Source organism: Sphaeramia orbicularis, chromosome 11, assembly GCF_902148855.1.
Source record: "Sphaeramia orbicularis chromosome 11, fSphaOr1.1, whole genome shotgun sequence".
In the NCBI taxonomy this organism is placed as follows: domain Eukaryota; kingdom Metazoa; phylum Chordata; class Actinopteri; order Kurtiformes; family Apogonidae; genus Sphaeramia; species Sphaeramia orbicularis.
In genome coordinates, this window is record NC_043967.1 from 31,367,354 (window position 1) to 31,386,058 (window position 18,705).

General features: G+C 35.2%; 1 protein-coding gene across 5 annotated transcripts in view; it reads right to left on the reverse strand.

Annotated features, from left to right (window-relative positions):
* The window catches only part of trappc9 (trafficking protein particle complex subunit 9), a 374,675-nt gene that overhangs the window by 138,545 nt on the left and 217,425 nt on the right, over positions 1-18,705 (reverse strand). The gene's annotated exons all lie outside the window — the stretch shown is intronic.

Consider the following 18,705-nt stretch of genomic DNA (forward strand, 5'->3'; position numbering starts at 1 on the left):
GTCACTGGCAATCTATAAACCCAATCTGGTAAGAATTCAACCAATAGTTTTGCTGCTACAGACATTGGAAATTTCACCCATTACAAGTAAATAAGGAAAACTTTTTTTTTTTTTTTTAACAAATTCATAGAAAAAAAATTAAACTTTGACCTACTTTTCCCAAAATGTAATCAAATCTATTCTGGGTCACTGGCAATCTATAAACCCAATTTGGCAGCTGATAGTTTGCGTTATAGCTATGTTAGCTTAGCTCTGTTTTTAGACAGAAAACAGACACAGTAAAACTACAAATCACCTCTGTTTTCTGTCCACTTTATGTTGTTTATTATGGCTGTTGGTAATAATATAATTGCCCATCCTAATACACACTAAGTACCTAGCATTAGCATTAGCACACATTAAGAGCAGTGAGCTGCCATTAAACACAGTCAGGGACCAACTCCAGATTTGTATCAGCACAGTGGTCAGGGGCACTGACTGGAGAATTAACCTCTATAAACTGGAGGAAACCTATGCAGTGCAAAGATCAGGAATCAAACCTCCAACCTTCTAACTGTGAGGTGGAAATGCTAATACCACTACACCACCCCTCAAGACTAATGCAATCTGTAAATATATCTATAAAGAAACCAGCTTTCTGCAAGTCATAGGAGAAGAGAAATGTCTTATCTTTTCAGTGGCTTCACTTTGAGAATATAGGTACGAGACAGACACCATCAGGTGTCATCTTCTTCACACTGAGAAGTGAACAAAAATGAAAAGGTCTGAGCCTCTGTGTCCTCAGCAGACCATTCTACCCCTACTTACAGAAAAATGAGACAATGTGACTTTGACGTGGGCAGCTAACTGCAAATTACCTGCACTTCTATCTCCACAGGAGGTACACTTGTTTTCTAAGAGCACTGTCTTAAACATAGTGTCTCTGAATTTAAGACAGTGTTAAATCAATATCTCAACAGGAACCACACTGACCAATGCAAATTTTCACTTCTCAATGAATATACTGATAGCACTCGGATCCAGTAATGTTATTCTGTTTGATAGTTTGGCTGGGTTCCTTCTTATCTGTGTACTTACATGTATAAAAGCCAGAATCAATATGTCTGCACTCTCATATTATTCTACTGATTATAAATATTGGCTCTAAAAGTTAGAACAAGATTTAGCAAATGTTTTGAAATCCACTGTCTTTTATTCCAGGAGAAATAACATACAGAAGGAAATGAAACTGTGAGAGCTGACCATTGCTTTAAAGCAGGGGTGTCAAACTCATTTTGGTTCAGGGGCCGTATTTAGCCCAATTTGACCTCAAGCGTTTTGTTTTAGTACAAAAAACCTCCAATTAAATTATGAAAATATTTACATTTTACAAAAAAGATGTGAATAACCTGAAAAAACAGAAATTTCTTTTGAAAAATTAGTGCAATTTTAACAATATTATGCCTCGACTTATGATTCATACATGTAGATTTACACACAATGTTACATAAACATTTGGTAACAGGCAGAATATTGTTAAAATTTTGGAGTTCGGAACTAAAATTTGAACATTTTCTACAATATTACATCTCTTATTATTAACACAACTACAGATCACTGTGGATCCATAAACACATAAAACATTTAGTAACAGGCAGAATATTGTTAAAATCGCACATTTTGGGTTGTTGATCTTTGTTTTTATTTATGTATTTATTTGCATTTTATTGTGAAAGAATAGTTTTGTAAATGTAAATATTTTCACAGTGTACTGTTTTGTTTTTTTTTTTCACTTCAATTTTTTCCACATAATTTTTCACAAAGAAAATTTGTCGTTGTCGTTATTTATGGGTTATTGTGTTGTTATTTTTACTTGAGATCATATTGGTCTGTATGTGGAACCTGAACCAAAATGATTTTGACAACTTTGACTGTTCAGGTTAATTTTTTCACTTTCATCCTGCGGGCCAGAATGGAACCTTTGGCAGGCCAGATTTGGCCCCTGGGCCACATGTTTGACACCTGTGCTTTAAAGGGATTTTAATAGATGTGTTCTTGGTCCTCTTGAAATTGGTCCAAAATCTGCACTGAAATCACTTAAAAAATTGCACCTGTTTTCCGTTTTCTGTAGGTTCATCTGTGGATTTTAATGCAGTCTGAGACATCTGTCTAGGGAGTTGTCTTCTGGTGTAAAAGTAGGCAGTACTCTGTTGGACTTAATGAACTGTGTTTTGTCTCTGCAGCTACAGTCGCAGAAAAAATTATTAAACCACCCTTGTTTTCTTCAGTTTCTTGTTCATTTTAATGCCTGGTACAACTACAGGTATATTTGTTTGGACAAATATAATGATAACAAAAATAGTTCATAAGAGTTTAATTTAAGAGCTGACATCAATCCATTTTCCATGTTTTCTTGATAATAACCAAAATCACCTCAGTTCTTACATCAATATCACTGACAAAAACAGTGCTTTTAGGCATTCCATGTTTTCTTTTCTGTCTGTTTCAGTCACATGATACACACAGGAGTTAGTAGTTGATTGCATAACCTTTATTTTTGATAACTTTTGATGGTCTAATAATTTTTTCCATGACTGTATAATCATTCACCTCGTGCAGATTCTATAAAGAACGTATTAACCAAAGAAGTCACATGGTCGCTTTTAATGATGGATGATTTTCGGGTTACACTGTTTAACAGGCATTTCTCTTTGTCCTATGAACCTGTTCCTTAATGTCTCGTAGATGCTATTACAGGTGATCTGCTGCCTCACCTGTCGTCCACGCACCATTCTAAATAATAAATGAAATTACAATACAAAAAAAAAACATCTCTTGATGAGTCCACAGACACACACGCATCAAAGTGAGGTGGAGGAGGAAAGGCAATGCAATTATCATTTCACAGCCTTTGCAACAAAGCAGAACACAAATTAAATAATAATTAAGACTTCAAAACAAGGACAAAAGAAGAGCTCCTGCTTGTGCTGCCATACTCAAATATATCCTGCTTTGAAGATTAGTGGCAGTGGGCTTATGTCACTGACTGAAGTCTCATCTTCAAATTGGCACTGCTTTTCATTCAGTCATCTTCAAAAGCACACATTACACACCATGGCTAAAAATATGGTGTTACAACAATGCAACTGGTCCCTAACTGGAAAGGCACTGTCAAGCAAAACCTGGGACTGGTTCTGATATTTGGTATTTGGACAGGTAATTACAGAGCCTTTCAGAGAAGCAGGCGGCCATATCAAATTAAAGGGGAAAAAACAGGAAAAGGAATAAAAACAAAATGTTTTAAATGGAAAAACAACAGTAGGACTCACTAAGCTGCTCACCTGATGTAAAATATGAAGAATTTTGTCACTTATAACCAAATTATGCAAAGAAAATAGGTTGTATTAGCTACTGGTTTATAATCCTCTGATAGATCAACTGTAGTTTCACATATAAAAGAAACAGAAGAGCAGCAAAGAATAACCCTGTTTAAAGCCAGTACGATATTCAGTGTATTTTCTTTCACAGTTTTAGAGTTTAGATCCATACAATGAGAGTTTTCTCCTCAAAGCACTGGGTTAAAGTATATGGATAAAGCAGATAAAAGTATCAGAAGAGTTAATTCTGCTAACACAGCTTTTTCTGTGATAAAGTTCATGCAATTTATTTAGAATATAAGCCAGTACATTTGGGAAGTGAAACTCCAAATTAGAACCAAATCCCAAAGGCCAAACAACACCAATAGAAAAAAAAAAAAAAAGTTTATATACTGTATTCTTAAATGCAATAACCCTTAATGTCTGCAAATAGCAAACAGCCTGTCGATTTGTGTAGATATAATAACACACAGCTAGTGACAACAATGCATGATGAAGCACTGTAAAATTTTACAGGCATGATTTCACTTCAAAGACAAGTAAAAAAAAAAATCCTCAAGTTGCTCTCACTGTATGATGTATGATGTGTGATAAATGGTTGATATTGCTATTGCTTATATTGTGTTGTGTATTTATGATTCACCACCTGAACCAAAATTGGAGAAATTGCATATATTTCATTATCTATAAAGTTTATTTGATAGGGACAATGCAAATTACATAGTATAACTTCTACCTGTTACAAACAAGCTGTAGTAACTGATGATTCACATAAAGAGATTACAGCTATTGCTAGTTTCTATCTCCAGTCCCTAGTCAGGCTTTTAGTAGAGAAAGAAAGAAAGAAAGAAAGAAAGAAAGAAAGAAAGAAAGAAAGAAAGAAAGAAAGAAAGAAAGAAAGAACATTTAAGGTTGCGTAAAATGACATGCCACAATCACAAATGTTAAAAATATATATATAAATAGGAATGCAGCATATGATAAATATTTACATCAAAATTACATAAAATTACAGTAAAATCAGAATTTTTAAAAAATGCTCGCATCTCTGATTTTGCTTTAGCCATCCTTTGACGCTTTTGTTCAAAGTTTTTTTTTTTTTTTTAATCTCTGAATTACCTGTCAGTCTATCTAATGTATGTGGCTCATTCATTGAAAGTTATTACCTTGTTTTCCATTTTTCAGATTCCAATCTCACATATTTTTGCTCAAAATGCTCTTTAAAATCAGGTGCATAAACCAGATTAGCACCTACTACCTTTCTGTGGAAAACAGGTATTCTAGTGTTGAGAATCAAGACCTAGGTCCATGGTCTAAAATGTCAATTACTGGACAGAAGACGGTGGTAAAAGGGTAAAAGCAGTCATAATTGCAGTGACAATGGAATCGTGCTAACCCTAAAGCACTCCTAACAGAGTGTTTTTCTAAGGCAGGAGAGCATTAACGGACCCAGCTCTACTAGCAGCACTCCCACCGTCTTCTTTCTCATTGATTTGATCGCTTGGTCTTTCAAGGATTAGGGCATATCTAGAGACTAATCTAGGCTATTACAAGGCTTTTAATAACAACCTGTGTGCTGGGCTGGGGCCACCATTGAACACCTCTAGGTCTAATTCCCAGTTCATTTTAGCTCCCTGCCTCCCTCCAAACCCCCTGCTGATAAAAACCTCTATGTGTCCACCAAAGAAAGGTGAAATGAATGGATAGATGGATGGTGTGTTTTCACCCAAATTTCTCTCTGTTAAAAGCTAATCTTTCATTCAGATTTCAGAAACATCCTGCAAATACGCAGATGAAGCCTGGATCTGCAGAAATAATGGTATTCATGTTCATGCACGGATATTGACGGGTCTACTTTTCACTCAGCATCTGTCAGCAGGGCTTTGTGCCAGCCAAGTGCCATATTTATCAGGTGCAGAAACAGTTTATTGGTTCTCTTCCGGTATTTTCTAGCCTGCATTCATTTGCATTGTTGATGACTTACAATGAGCTTGACGGTAAGAGGGAGAATATGCAGAGTTGTGCTACAGACACTCTGAAGTTAACCCTCAAAGACCTAAAAGCCTCTACTGATATAAAATGTTCAATACGTTTTGATCCACTAAACCTATCAATACAGTGAAATAATTCAGGTAAAATCCAGTTTCTCAGCTTTTCAGCAGCATCAGATATGAGAAGAGGTCTCAAACATGCAGCCCAGGGGCCAAATCTGGCCCGCCAAAGGGTCCAGTCTGGTTCGTGGAATGAATTTGTGAAATGTAGAAATTACACTAAAGATATTAATCATTTTAGTTCAGGTTCCACATACAGACTAATTTAATCTCAAGTGGGTTGGATCAGTAAAATACTATCATAATAACCTATAAATACTCACAACTCCACATTTTTCTCTTAGTAAATGTAAAAATGTTCATGTCATTTTACTGTATTTACACTAAAACAAACTATCATGTCACAAAAATGCAAATAACCTGAACAAAAATGGACATTTTGAACAGTCTGAAGCGCAAGTTTACCAATATTCTGTCTGTTATTAAATGTTTTGTGTATTTGTTGATCCACTGTGATTTAGAAGTTGTAATTTAAATGTGTAACTGATAAACTGAGACGTAATATTGTTCAAATTGCACTTAGTTTTCTTCAGAAATTTCAGTGTGCTCATCGTATTCACATTGTTTTAAAGCAGGGGTGTCAAACTCATTTTAGTTCAGGGGCCACATTAAGCCCAAACTGATCTCAAGTGGGCCAGACCAGTAAAACAATAGCATAATAACCTGTAAATAATGACGACTCCAAATTTTCCTTTTTGTTTTAGTGCAATCAAAATTAAATTATAAAAATATGTACATTTGCAAACTATCCAAACAAAAATGATGTGAACAACCTGAAAAAAAACTGAAATTTCATGAGAAAAATAAGTGCAATTTTAACAATATTACACCTCAACTTACCATTTATACATGCATATTACAGATTGGATCTACAAAGGCACAAAATATTTAATAACAGGAAGAATAATTAATAATTAAAATTTCACTTTCAAAATTTCAGGTTTTTCGTATTTTATTGTAAAAGGATAGTTTGTGAATGTTAATATTTTCATCATTTAATGTAAATTTTACACTAAAACAAAGAGAAAAGTTTGGAGTTGTCCTTACTTATTTATAGATGTAATGTAATATTATGTTTTTCACATTAAACTAAGAAAATTTGGAGACATTATTTATAGGTTATTATGCTATTATTTTAGTTGAGATCAAATCGGTCTGTATGTGGAACCTGAACAAAAACGACTACGACATCCTTGATTGTTAATATCTTAAGTTTAATTTTTCCTGATTCATCCTGCGGGCCAGATTGGACCCTTTGGCGGGCCGCATTTGGCCCCTGGGCCGCATGTTTGACACCCCTGTTTTAAAGGATAGTTGGTAGATGTGAACATTTTCATCACATCCCTGATTTAGAGGTTCAGCAGCTCTGTAGTGAACACAGAAACACTGCAGTAGTTTTTGTTTTAGCAATTTTTATTGGGTTTTCTATTAATTATGTCCATTTTGTTTGCAGCATACATTGCAGGTGAGCATACACAAAGCAAAGAACTGCCAGTATAGAAGTGCTCCATTATTTTAGTTATAACAATCAAGGTTTCCATTCCCTTCCCATGCTCCCCCCAGCTCTCAATTCAGCCCTCAAATCCAAATAAAACCTATGTAGTCTGACAAATGATGGTGAATGCAACTTGTTTTAACATTCAGATAATGTCATATTTTTCTGAAAAAAGCTGCCTCTTCTACAGTTTTCACTGTTTTGATATAATAAACCTTTGAATTTGTTCTAAAAATCCACATTGTGAGTAAATTAATAAAGAAAAAAATACCTGATTTTCACTGAAAAATGCAAATTACAGTGATAATATTCTAATGAATGATGAGAAATCCCTTAGCAGAGGTTAAATGTAGAGGAAAATCATTTGGAAGTTGCCAGAAAAATAGTTATGGGTCTTTAAGGATTAAATTATTATTCAGTCCAAAATGTTGAGGCTCAGAACATCTTACATACTAAAGCATAATCCAGAAAGATGAAATAAATCATATTTTATGTGTGTGCTCTTTGAATGACAAGGGACTAAAAAAGTCCTGATTTTTCTTTCCTTTTTTTTTTACTCATTAGTTTTGGAGAAAACCAGTGTCTCCTGTAATTGCATGGACACATTATTATTACTACTATTACTATTTTTGTCCTTGAATTAGGTAAAAGGAGCACAGACTCACACATTATTAACCGATTCATTCAGCTGCTGTTTTGGCTAAATAAAACCCAAAATACATAGAAAAAAAAATGTTGTTAGCTTAAAATAAAATAATTATGTGTGTATTATGAGTTGATACATATGGGCATTTATGCTATATTTATTGTATTTTGTTACTTTTTCTGTGATTAATGACCATTGATGGGTGCATATGTAATAGTTTTCTTGCTTTTCTTGTTTTCTTTTATCTTTTGTGTTTTTTTTTTTTATTCAAAGTTTGCGACAAATAAACTAAACGAAAATCAAATCAAATCAAATAATTACATTTTAAGGATAACCAGGATCATTAGCTGAGGAGAGGAATAGCTTGAAGTAACTTGACTGAATTAGAAATTAAAATTACTCTAAAGACAGTGTAAAATCATTCCTGTTCTAAATTACAGGTGTACAATGACTAAAAATAGACTCCGTCATTATAGACAGATGTGGACTCGAGTTACATGACTTAGTCTCGAGTCATTAATTTGATTCCATGTAGCCGCAGTAGTAAGAGGCAATGAAGCTGTTTCCATGTTTGTTGCTGCTGCAGCCATAATGCACCAGCGTGTAGCTCTGCTTCCCACAACGCACGTCACGTAAAATTTCTGAAAATGCCCGACTGACATACCGGCTCTGTTTGTAATCACATGGACTATTTATGGTGGAGTACACTTGAAAATTCTTCACCATGAGGGAAGAGATTCAGGAGCGTAATCCCAGTGATTCTTAGGCTATGACTCAGGTCTTACAGATTTGATAAAAAATTGGTAATGAAAGTCATACGCAGCTTTAACCTTCAGAGCATTTTGACCAAAATAAACAGCTTCAAAATTGTAGCTTTTCCCTTGACCTCAAGTGCAAGCGGTAGTGAGAGTGTTATATTCTACAGGATGGAATGAGAGGATGGAGAAGACAACAATGGGGGAGTGAGAGAAACTAACAGACAAAAATAATGGACGGTTTTCTGCTGATAAAACCAGTGTTTGGTGGAAAGGTGATAGACAGAGTAAACTCTATATCACAGGTGTCAAACATGCGGCCCGGGGTCCAAATCCGGCCCGCCAAGGGGTCCAATCCGGCCCGCAGGATGAATTTGTGAAATGCAAAAATGACACTGAAGATATTAACAATCAATGGTGTCAAAATCATTTTAATTCAGGTTCCACATACAGACACATGCAGTCCAATTAGATTTCAAGTGGGTCAGAACCAGTAAAATATTATCACAATAACCTATAAATAATGACAACCCCAAATTTTGTCTTTGTTTTTTTGGTGTAAAAAAAGTAAAATTACATGAAAATGTTTACATTACCAAACTATACTTTTACAAAAAATGTGAATAACCTGAACAAATATGAACAAACGGAAATGTCTTAAGAAAAGTAAATGCAATTTTACCAATATTCTACCTATTACTAAATGTTTTGTGCAATTGTAATGCACATGTGTAAATGATAAACTGATAAACAGAGGCATAATATCGTTAAAATTCCACTTGTTTTTCTTAAGACAATTCAAGTTGTTCACGTTATTCAGATTTTTAAGGAAACTTTGTAGATGCAAACCTGATCATGATATAATTTTACTTTTTTCACTGTTATTATTTTACTGGTCCGGCCCACTTGAGATCAAATTGGGGTGAATGTGGCCCCTGGACTAAAATGAATTTGACACCCCTGCTATATATAAAAGTGTCAAAGAGTTGGCCGAGGCTGATTTTATTTGAACAAGTGGAAGGATTACCCAGACTGAAAAAGTGGAGACAGACAAGGTAATATATGACCATATTATGATCCATGTGGTATTAAGGTTCCAACAGGTCTATACAGAACTAGAGCTCGGTGCTCATTCGGTGGAAAAGGCCCAACACTGACTTGTATCTTTAATGTAGTAGAGGTGACCAAGGTCTAACATTTGTGCAATTTATCTTCTACCAAAAACATCTAAAAGTAAACCAGTCCCATACCACTACCCATCTTCTTGCCCACAGTGTGTGACTCCTGACACTATATTGCTAATTACAACCATCCTGCAATAAGCTGTGGCAGCGAAGCCTCTTTTAATGGCAGAGCCGGTCACAGTGAAATGACCCCTTCCTAATTAAATGCTGTGTTGCCTCAGACCAAAAGTACATGATAATCACATTAAAGCATATGGGGACACTTTCATCTGACCACCGCACAAGCCTTGAATCATTTCAACTGCAACGTCTGAAAGCTCAGCTGTGGACACCAAATAACACCCGGTTCAAACAGCTCGGTGCACGGCTGACGCAAGGCTTTTGATTCTGCTAAATTAAACTTTTTGTATAGCATAGTAAAATACAGAGATCATTTTGACACTTTTATATAAATTTCACTATCACATTTCCAGTCAGTCGCTTCTGCGGGGAGCTATTTTAAGAGCAGAAAAGGTATTCAACTAGTTTCTATGACTATTTTAACACGATGCCGTTTTTTTTTTTTTTTTCTCTGTGCAACTGAGCAGGATATGGACAACGTTTATTTGTGAGCATCGCATTATTTGCCACTTACATTTTATCAGAGCCTTTTTACATCTTTCTTGAACAGTTGCTGATTTTGTCATTTCACTGGGGAGAAGCTGGAGAAGTGAAAAGTGTATCGAGTATATATATGTGTGTGTGTGTGTGTATGTTTTCACAAAGAGGGTTATTTTTAGCTCACGTGCTGGAGCTTAAGGGTGGAGATCCATAGAGGCCTGTGCAGAGGCAGGCAAGAGCAACAGTCTATTTTTAGACTGCGGCTGACTCCCAGTAACCCTTTGTTTGCAGCGGCTGCAGCGATCCATCCTTATGTGTCTCGCTCAATATGATAAGCTGCGGTAAAAAATGAATCGTTACAGCCAATTACTGTTTGCGGATAGGTATCCAAGAATGCTCTGACTGTCATTAGGACTGAAGCTTGTAGAAAATTACAAAGTGTGACAGAATAAGCTATTTTTGTCTGTGCTCTTTAATAGCCAGAGGCTTTTTGGGGGCAGTTTTGCTATTAATAGTCAACCCTTGCAGCTGAAATTAAATCAGAAAAAGGCTGCATTTAGAAAATAACTGCATAATAATAGCACAACTGCAGGAGATAAGAGAAGGAAATGTCTGTCAGATAAACCGGGGTTATTAAGAACATAAAACATGCCACATACTATTGTGTCCAGTGAGTTCAAAAGGCATGAAGTACTGTACGTATAGGGGAATGCGGGTTGCAGAAGATGTCATAGAACCTTAACTAAACCATCTCAAGACAGCCAGCAGAGCTAAAACGCCCCCTAGGGAAGCATTTTAAGACAATGAGAGGGAAAAAAAAAGAGCTTTCACAGACTGAGGCGAGTAAAAATGCATGTGGTGTGAAGAAATCCCAGAGAGAGGAGAACCGGCAGCAGATGTACATGTCAGCAGTCAGCTCTCCAGTTCATAAAAAGCATAAAAAAAAAAAAAAAATTCTTCTCTATAGTGTCCAAAATGAATTCATGTATGTTGCTATTAAATATGATAGAAATATAATGGGTCAGGTTATTATCACACTGTTGAAGATGGGATAATTAACTGCAGATGCATCATGTTCTCTGTCGCCATAAAAAAAAAAAAAAAAAAAAAAAAACTCAAGAAGGGGAAAGGTGGTCTCCATGGAAACAAGCTTTGTTTGAAAAGCTCGTGCAATGAGGCGTGTCTGCCCCCGTGCACGCCGATCCGGCAGCGCCAAAAGGCATCGCGAATGAAGAAAGCGACGCGGCTTTAAATGAGAAAGCGCTGCAGTGGATGCTAAGTCCGTGGTCCGCTGCAGGGCATAACAGAGCTGGCCCCGCTGAATGATAAAGCGGGGACAGAGGTGGAAACTAGTTAACGCCCAGTGGCTGAGGCTGTGATGGGTTGTAAGCCCCTCATAAACCAGTTGGAATCCCCATGGGAAAAGGGAAAAGTGAGGGGATGGAATCAAAAAGGTCTAAGAGCGACTTGCTGCTGGCAAAGAAAAGCACTGGATGACACAAGCCACCAGTAAATCAAATGTTTATCGTTTTGTTGAAGGTTAGGATGAGGGTTATAGCAGAAGAAATGGAAGGAAAAGTGGACATATTTTTCATTTCTGCATTGAACAGGTAGCTAAAACATAATCTGAACGACGTGTTAAAACATGGCTCAAATATAAATCTTAACCCATAAAGAACCAAACAGCCACCGGTGACCAAAAGCATTTACCAATCTAAACTGTTTAAAACCTGTTGATCCACTGATCCTATCAACACAAACAACTGAGGTAAAATACAGTTTCTCAGCTTTAATTCATAATCACATATGACCCGTTTGGACATTCAGAGGCTCCGTACACTGGAAAAAATCTAAATCTTACCAAGTGTATTTTTCTCATTTCTAGTGAAAATGTCTCATCACACTTAAAATAAGACATAATCACCTAAAGAGTAACTTTTCAGTGAGAATAAGAACTTATTTTTAGACAACAGATCTTGAAAATCTTATTTCAAGAAATCTTACCAAGATAATTTTCACTTGTTCCATTGAAGATTTTTTTTTTTCTTGAATTAAGCAATTTCTTGAAATAAAATTTTCAAGATCTATTGTCTAAAAATAAGTAATTATATCTCACTGAAAAGTTACTCTTTAGGTGATTATGTCTTATTTTAAGTATAATGAGATATTTTGACTAGAAATGGGAAAAATACACATGGTAAGATTTTGATTATTTCCAGTGTAGTGAATGTGGAAACACCGTCATCGAGTTTGATAAATGACAGTGGATGCACACAGCTGTTTTTTACATTCAGTTATTGATATCTTTGCTGAAAAAGTCTTGTCTTAAATGATTTTCTGTTTCTGATATAAAAACCATTGAATTTAGTTTTCATGAATATCTACATCATCAGTGAATTAAATTAAATATGAAAATACATAATTTACACTGAAAAATGCAAAATACAGAAGATAATATGATCATAAATAGTGATAAATCACTTAAAAACTGTTAAATATAAAGAAAAAATCATTTGGGAACTGCCACAAAAGTAGCACTGGGTCTTTATGGGTTCAACTTACCTGGTAGGGGTTTAAAGTGTTAACACTGCAATGGGGAGAAAAGAGCTTGCAAAAATACTGTCATTGTTGGCAGACTCCAAGGCTATCTAAGCATGTAAATAGTTATTATTATAATGGCTTCACTGGTGCAAGTTTTAATTGGTACAATTTGTCTGAGATTTGTGTATACACTCCAATACAACAGAGGTTATTTGAGGCTTTTCCCTGCAACTTTTAGTTTTTTCAGAGTGTGTTACTAAAGATAATCTCCTGAACTTCAGGTCTCAGAGGTGAAACTTCTAGTATTCTTCTATAAATACTTATGCCAGTGCTGTTTTGTTGTTTTACTCCAGAAAACAAAAGCCTGAAGATAAACACACAGCTTTTAAAAAAAACCAAGCACCAAACTGCAAGTTCAATAGGAAGTGATTATCTTGTCAAACAAAATATTTGCAAGAGTCTTGAACTTTTGTTTTACAAATAGTTTGTTTTCTACAGTAATTCAAAAGCCAACAAATATGAAATTGGCTTTTTTTTTTTTTTTTTTGCAAGGGAAAGAAAACCATCCAAAAACACTCTTTTTTTTTGTTGAAGTTACCCTCGAGTTTAATTTTCTATAGATAGTGTTTCATTTATTTTATGACATGAGTGTTTATATATTTTACCATAGAAATTTTTAAAGGTAGTTTTTTTCTGTTGTGTGAAAAACAAACAAAAACAAAACAAGTGGTTCGAGGCACAACAAACCCCGCCTCTAATACATATTGTAACTTATTTTGACATCGATCCAGCTGATGTCATCATGTCTATGCATGGGCTGATATCAGCATATCAATTGCCTCAATATATGTGCCAAGTTTGAAGTAAATTGAAACAAATTTGATGTTATAAGTAAATGAAAGAAAGAAGAAGATTTTAAAAATTCATGAAGAATTGGAACTTTGACCTACTTTTCCCAAAATGTAATCAGATGTATTCTGGGTCACTGGCAATCTATACACCAAATTTGGTATGAATTCAAGCAATAGTTTTGCTACAATAGACTATACTATACTATACTATACTATAAAATTTCATCCGTTATAAGAAAATGGGGGGGAAAAAAATTTAAAAAAATTAAAAATCATACAAATTTTTAAACTTTGACCTACTTTTCCCAAAATATAATCACATCTTTTCTAGGTCACTGGCAATCTATAAACCCTATTTGGTATGAATTCAACCAATAGTTTTGCTGCTAAAGTATTAACAAAGAAAGAAAGAAACAAACCAAACCAAAAAGACTACCCCTTGCCTCCCCTTCAGGGTGGGGTAATAAACCACTTCATTATCATTATTGTTAATAGTTTATATTACCATCTTCTTTAGTGCAAGTGAAAAAAAACAAAAACAGATAATTTTAGACGTGAAGCTCCTCATCATGGCCTTGAAAGCGGATAATGTAACCAATAAACAGTAAAGATATCCTGAGGAAAACAGTGGCGTGTGATTATAAAGCTTTGAAAACCTAAAAAGTGGACCTTGAGTGAAAATCTAATGCTGATGTTCTGTCACAGATGTGGCTCCTTTAAAGGAATTCTGAACATGCAATGTGATCTGCATTAACAACCAGGGAGAAATGAGCCATAAGGACAAGGGAGGGCCTGAAACAGCAGCCTTATGAACTTCATGAAAGAAATGATTGAATGAATAGTGATGTAAGATCTGTTGGACGACGCTGAGGACTGGCACCGAGACATCACACCATGAGGGATTCAAGTGGAGTAGATGTTCTCACTGCTCCTATTTATACAACTACGCACTTCAATTCTTATAGTAACTGTTCAAACACTTGTACGAAACCAATCCTATAAAAATAATAATAAAATAAGTACAAAGCTTAAAAATATGTTTTATGCACATGACTTTTCATCTTGACATTCTGGACAGCGGTTCTTATTTTTATTTCACACGTACAGCAGAAATTTTCATTTGCTCAGTCTCATCGGTATATGCTCATTAGATCAAAGATTCAGTCTGAGAAAAGGTCATAGCTGTCTGCTGTTACACAGGATCATCCCTTTTTCGTCTCATATGAACGGATAAAAAGTAAGCGAGGAGAGTGCTACTAATTTGCAAGCTGTTTATGCAAAGCAGTGACCATTAGAGCCTGATCATTTTTCTTAGCTTATGGTGGTTGAAAAGCAGCCACAGAGGAGTCATTTTCCAGGGATCGGACTTAATGTTGATCCTAAAGTGTACTGAATAATGAAGGAAATGTTGTATTATATTGTCTAAACGGATCCTTTGTTAAGTCCTTCACCACTTGGTTACTGTTGCTTCTGTCCAGTGTTGCCAACTTATCATTTTCTCCCTAGATTTGGTGACTGTTAACCCTTTATCAGGCAAGTGACTATTTTTGGTCATTTCTGCATATATTTCACGACAGTTACAGCAACAGTTAGATTAGTTGCTTTTCCATTAGACATATACAGAAAACTTTACCGATATTTACTAAATGTAAAAAAACGGAGTGCGTAATGTCAGCTTTTCCATTAATTCACAAATGCGATGATTTGTTTATTTATTATCGCAAGATGACACGAGAAGTCATCCCATAAACATGGCAACGAACGTAAATATATTGATTTACAGATATATTCATTATTATTACATGTTACTTCTCTATCCCCTACTAAATTTAAAAATTATTTGGGTTCCTGGTGTGTCCACGCATACCGTGCCATGTTTCTTTTAAAACTCTTCTTCTTCGCTTGTTCTAATGTCCGTCAACATCTGTCGTTTTTTGTAATTCATGTGACTCTAGCTGCGGAAAAAGGTTTTTCCGTAGCAGTTTTGCGTGATATACCAATTGAGCTACGCCTGAAAAACCACCTCTTGCCAGTGCAAAAATTTTTTATGGAAAAATTAGAGTTTTGGTGAAATTGTTTTTCCATTAGGTACATTTTTATGTGCATGTTATATTTGTGGAATTTGAGGGTCAAAGGAAAAGCGTCTAGTGAGGACAGTGTGTCAACAATCTCAGGTCCAATGTGGTCTCCAGGGTCTGTAAGGTCCACCTCTGCATGAACAGTGAGTGTACCTGCTTTGTTAGGTACCATGAAGTAAAGGTACTAATGTAAGGAATGATGTTCAAAGAGATAGTGTGGATGTGGACAGGGGTCTGGAGCAGCACTTATGTTGGTCTAATGTTCTAAAAGTGATGTTCTAATGTTCTAAAATACATGTTCCTTTCACCTTACATGTATTTTCTTGTATTTTTATATATATACTTCTCAGTTTTGTTTTGTTTTTAATTAGTTTATTTTTTGCCACTTATGGGTAGGAAACCAAATATGGTAACCTCATTGACCATGATTTTCTATATAACAATAAAAATTGTTGAAAAATTTCACAAAAGTAATAAAGTCTTGTTATGTTCTCCAATAACACACTAAGGTTGAAATTTTTAATTTCAGAGTACTTCTATGAGTGTCATATAAAGGGTTAATACCCCTACATAGACATTATTTTTTCTTTTTCTTTTTAGCTTACCGGCCGACAGACTGTAAGCTATTGTCGTCATGCGGCATCTGTCGTTGTTGTCTGTCATCCGATACAAAAATTTCAATCGTCTTCTTCTCTGAAACTACAATTCTGATTGACTTCAAACTTGGTATACAGCTTCTTTATGATGAAGTCGACAAAAGTTAGTGAAATTATTTGGATCTGGATCTGATTCTGGATTAGGTGCGACTTTGAAAAATTTCCCCATTATAAGAGATAGGAAGTGGATCGTTGCAATAAACCAGTAAGTATCAATGATATCAAGTTGGAATTAGATTTTTTTACAGATCTGATTGGAATATGACCAAAACATGGGATATTTCTGTAATATAATAAATACACATAACTGGGTGATAATAAATGGCATCTGGATACATTTCCCAGAGCTTTTAATTTGGCCGGTAAGCTACAGGGGCATTGGTCCTATTTTTTTTGTTAAGCCGTCTAGTGACAAACGTTTTAGAGCATATTTCAACTTCTTAAAAGAAAATAAGTGTTTCTTAGTATCAGGTTTTCTACACTGATTAAATACTGCTGTATTCAGTGAAAGCAGCAGTATTTATCCCTTGGTCTCACTAATGTAGATAATTTCCTAAATTCTGTCCAAACAACCTTCATTTTATTAAATATTTCTCTATCACAGACTGTATACAATCAGAGGATGGAGGAAATCTGATGACACCTGTTTCTGATTGTCACTTCTGAAGCCAGAAGTTGTAATTCAGTCATCACGATTTTGGTTTTTGGAGCCAGAAGTGACCATATTTGGACAAAAGTCCCAAGGGGTCAGCTGTGATTTAATGTTTGGGAATAGCTCACTGATTCAGTAAACCCATAAATTTCATCAAGCATTGTGCAACGTTGTCATTTTACAGTCGTGTTAGTGGAACCTATTACCGACAACTACTGTCAATCTGTCTGCCAGGGAAAAATGTGATTTATTAAATAAAGCAATACTCTGAAAGTCTGACTCTGGTGAGCGAGCTGTCATACAGACCTGTCAATCAAAACCTGACATGGCAGCCATCAAAGCTTCTATTTGACCTGAGATCTGGTTCATGGAGGAAACAATTACCATCATTATGAACCACGAGATAATTTATTTGAAGGTCCAGATAAAACAGATGACACCAGAATAACTCCTGGAAAAAGAAAAATAAATAAATAAAAATATTAACTTAATGTAAGTCAAAGAAGTCAGGGCTTTTTGGAACTAAAAACCCAGAGACTTTCAGCAGTATTACAACTTTAGAATAATTCTGTTTGCTTTTTACTTGCTCTGTAACAACTAGAACAAAAAAATGATCCCAAACTGTTAAAAACACTCACACAAACCATTATCTCTGACGCAGAGTCTGTCATGAAGCTGTGAAGCAGTGAAGTTAACTTAAAAGTGGTTGTTTGGATTTTTTAAGTTCATTTTTTTCTCTGTCACTTCCTGTCTCAACACCAGTACATGAGTCAGTGTTGTCTGTGATCTATTGCCAGGAAAACACTAACTTACCCCCCTATTACTGATGTTTTAGCTATAGGTTCTATAGACAAAGCACATAGCCATCCATGAGTTGGAATATGACACCTTGGTTTCCTTATTTCTTAATTTTCTGTCCACACAGATCTTAACATGTAAAGGTCTTTTAAAAGGCCCAAACAGAGAGAAAAAAGCAACCAGATGGACATGTGAATGAGCTGTGAAGTAATGTACCTCAATAACAAATCACTGAACACCTTTTCTTTTAACCAGGTAACTCCTCCTTTTGCTTTTTCAGAATATACAGTCAGAAAAAATTATTAGACCACCCTTGTTTTCTTCAATTTCTTGTTCATTTTAATGCCTAGTACAACTAAAGGTACATTTGTTTGAACAAATATAATGATAACAACAAAAATAGCTCATGAGAGTTTAATTTAACAGCTGATATCTATCCATTTTCCATGTTTTCTTGATAATAACCAAAATCACTTCAGTTCTTACACTAGTATCTATGGCATTGTACTGACAAAATTTAGTGCTTTTAGGCATTCCATGTTTTCTTTTCTGTCTGTTTTAGTCACATGATACACATAGGAATTAGTACTCGATTGCATAACCATTGTTTTTGATGACTTTTGATGGTCTAATAATTTTTTACGCGACCGTAGTAGAATCATTATTGGCTCTTTGTCTTTCTTCAGTCAAACGCATCAAATACATATAAAGCTATTATCATCATAGTTTCATGGCAATGTCTTGAATATACAATATATAAAATAATACATAATTGGCACATGATATCATCCAGCAACCTGCTGAGCAAGCTTTAGCTACTTTTGGAAGGAGTTTGAATGGAAAACAGTCAGAAACAGTGCGTACTGTGTTTTCAGTGTGTTTTCAACAGCAAATTGTAGTTATTTCAGAGCACTTTTGAAATATCAGAGATAAGTAGACGGAAAGAACTGACACATACATTTGAGGGCTGCAGTTCGTAGTA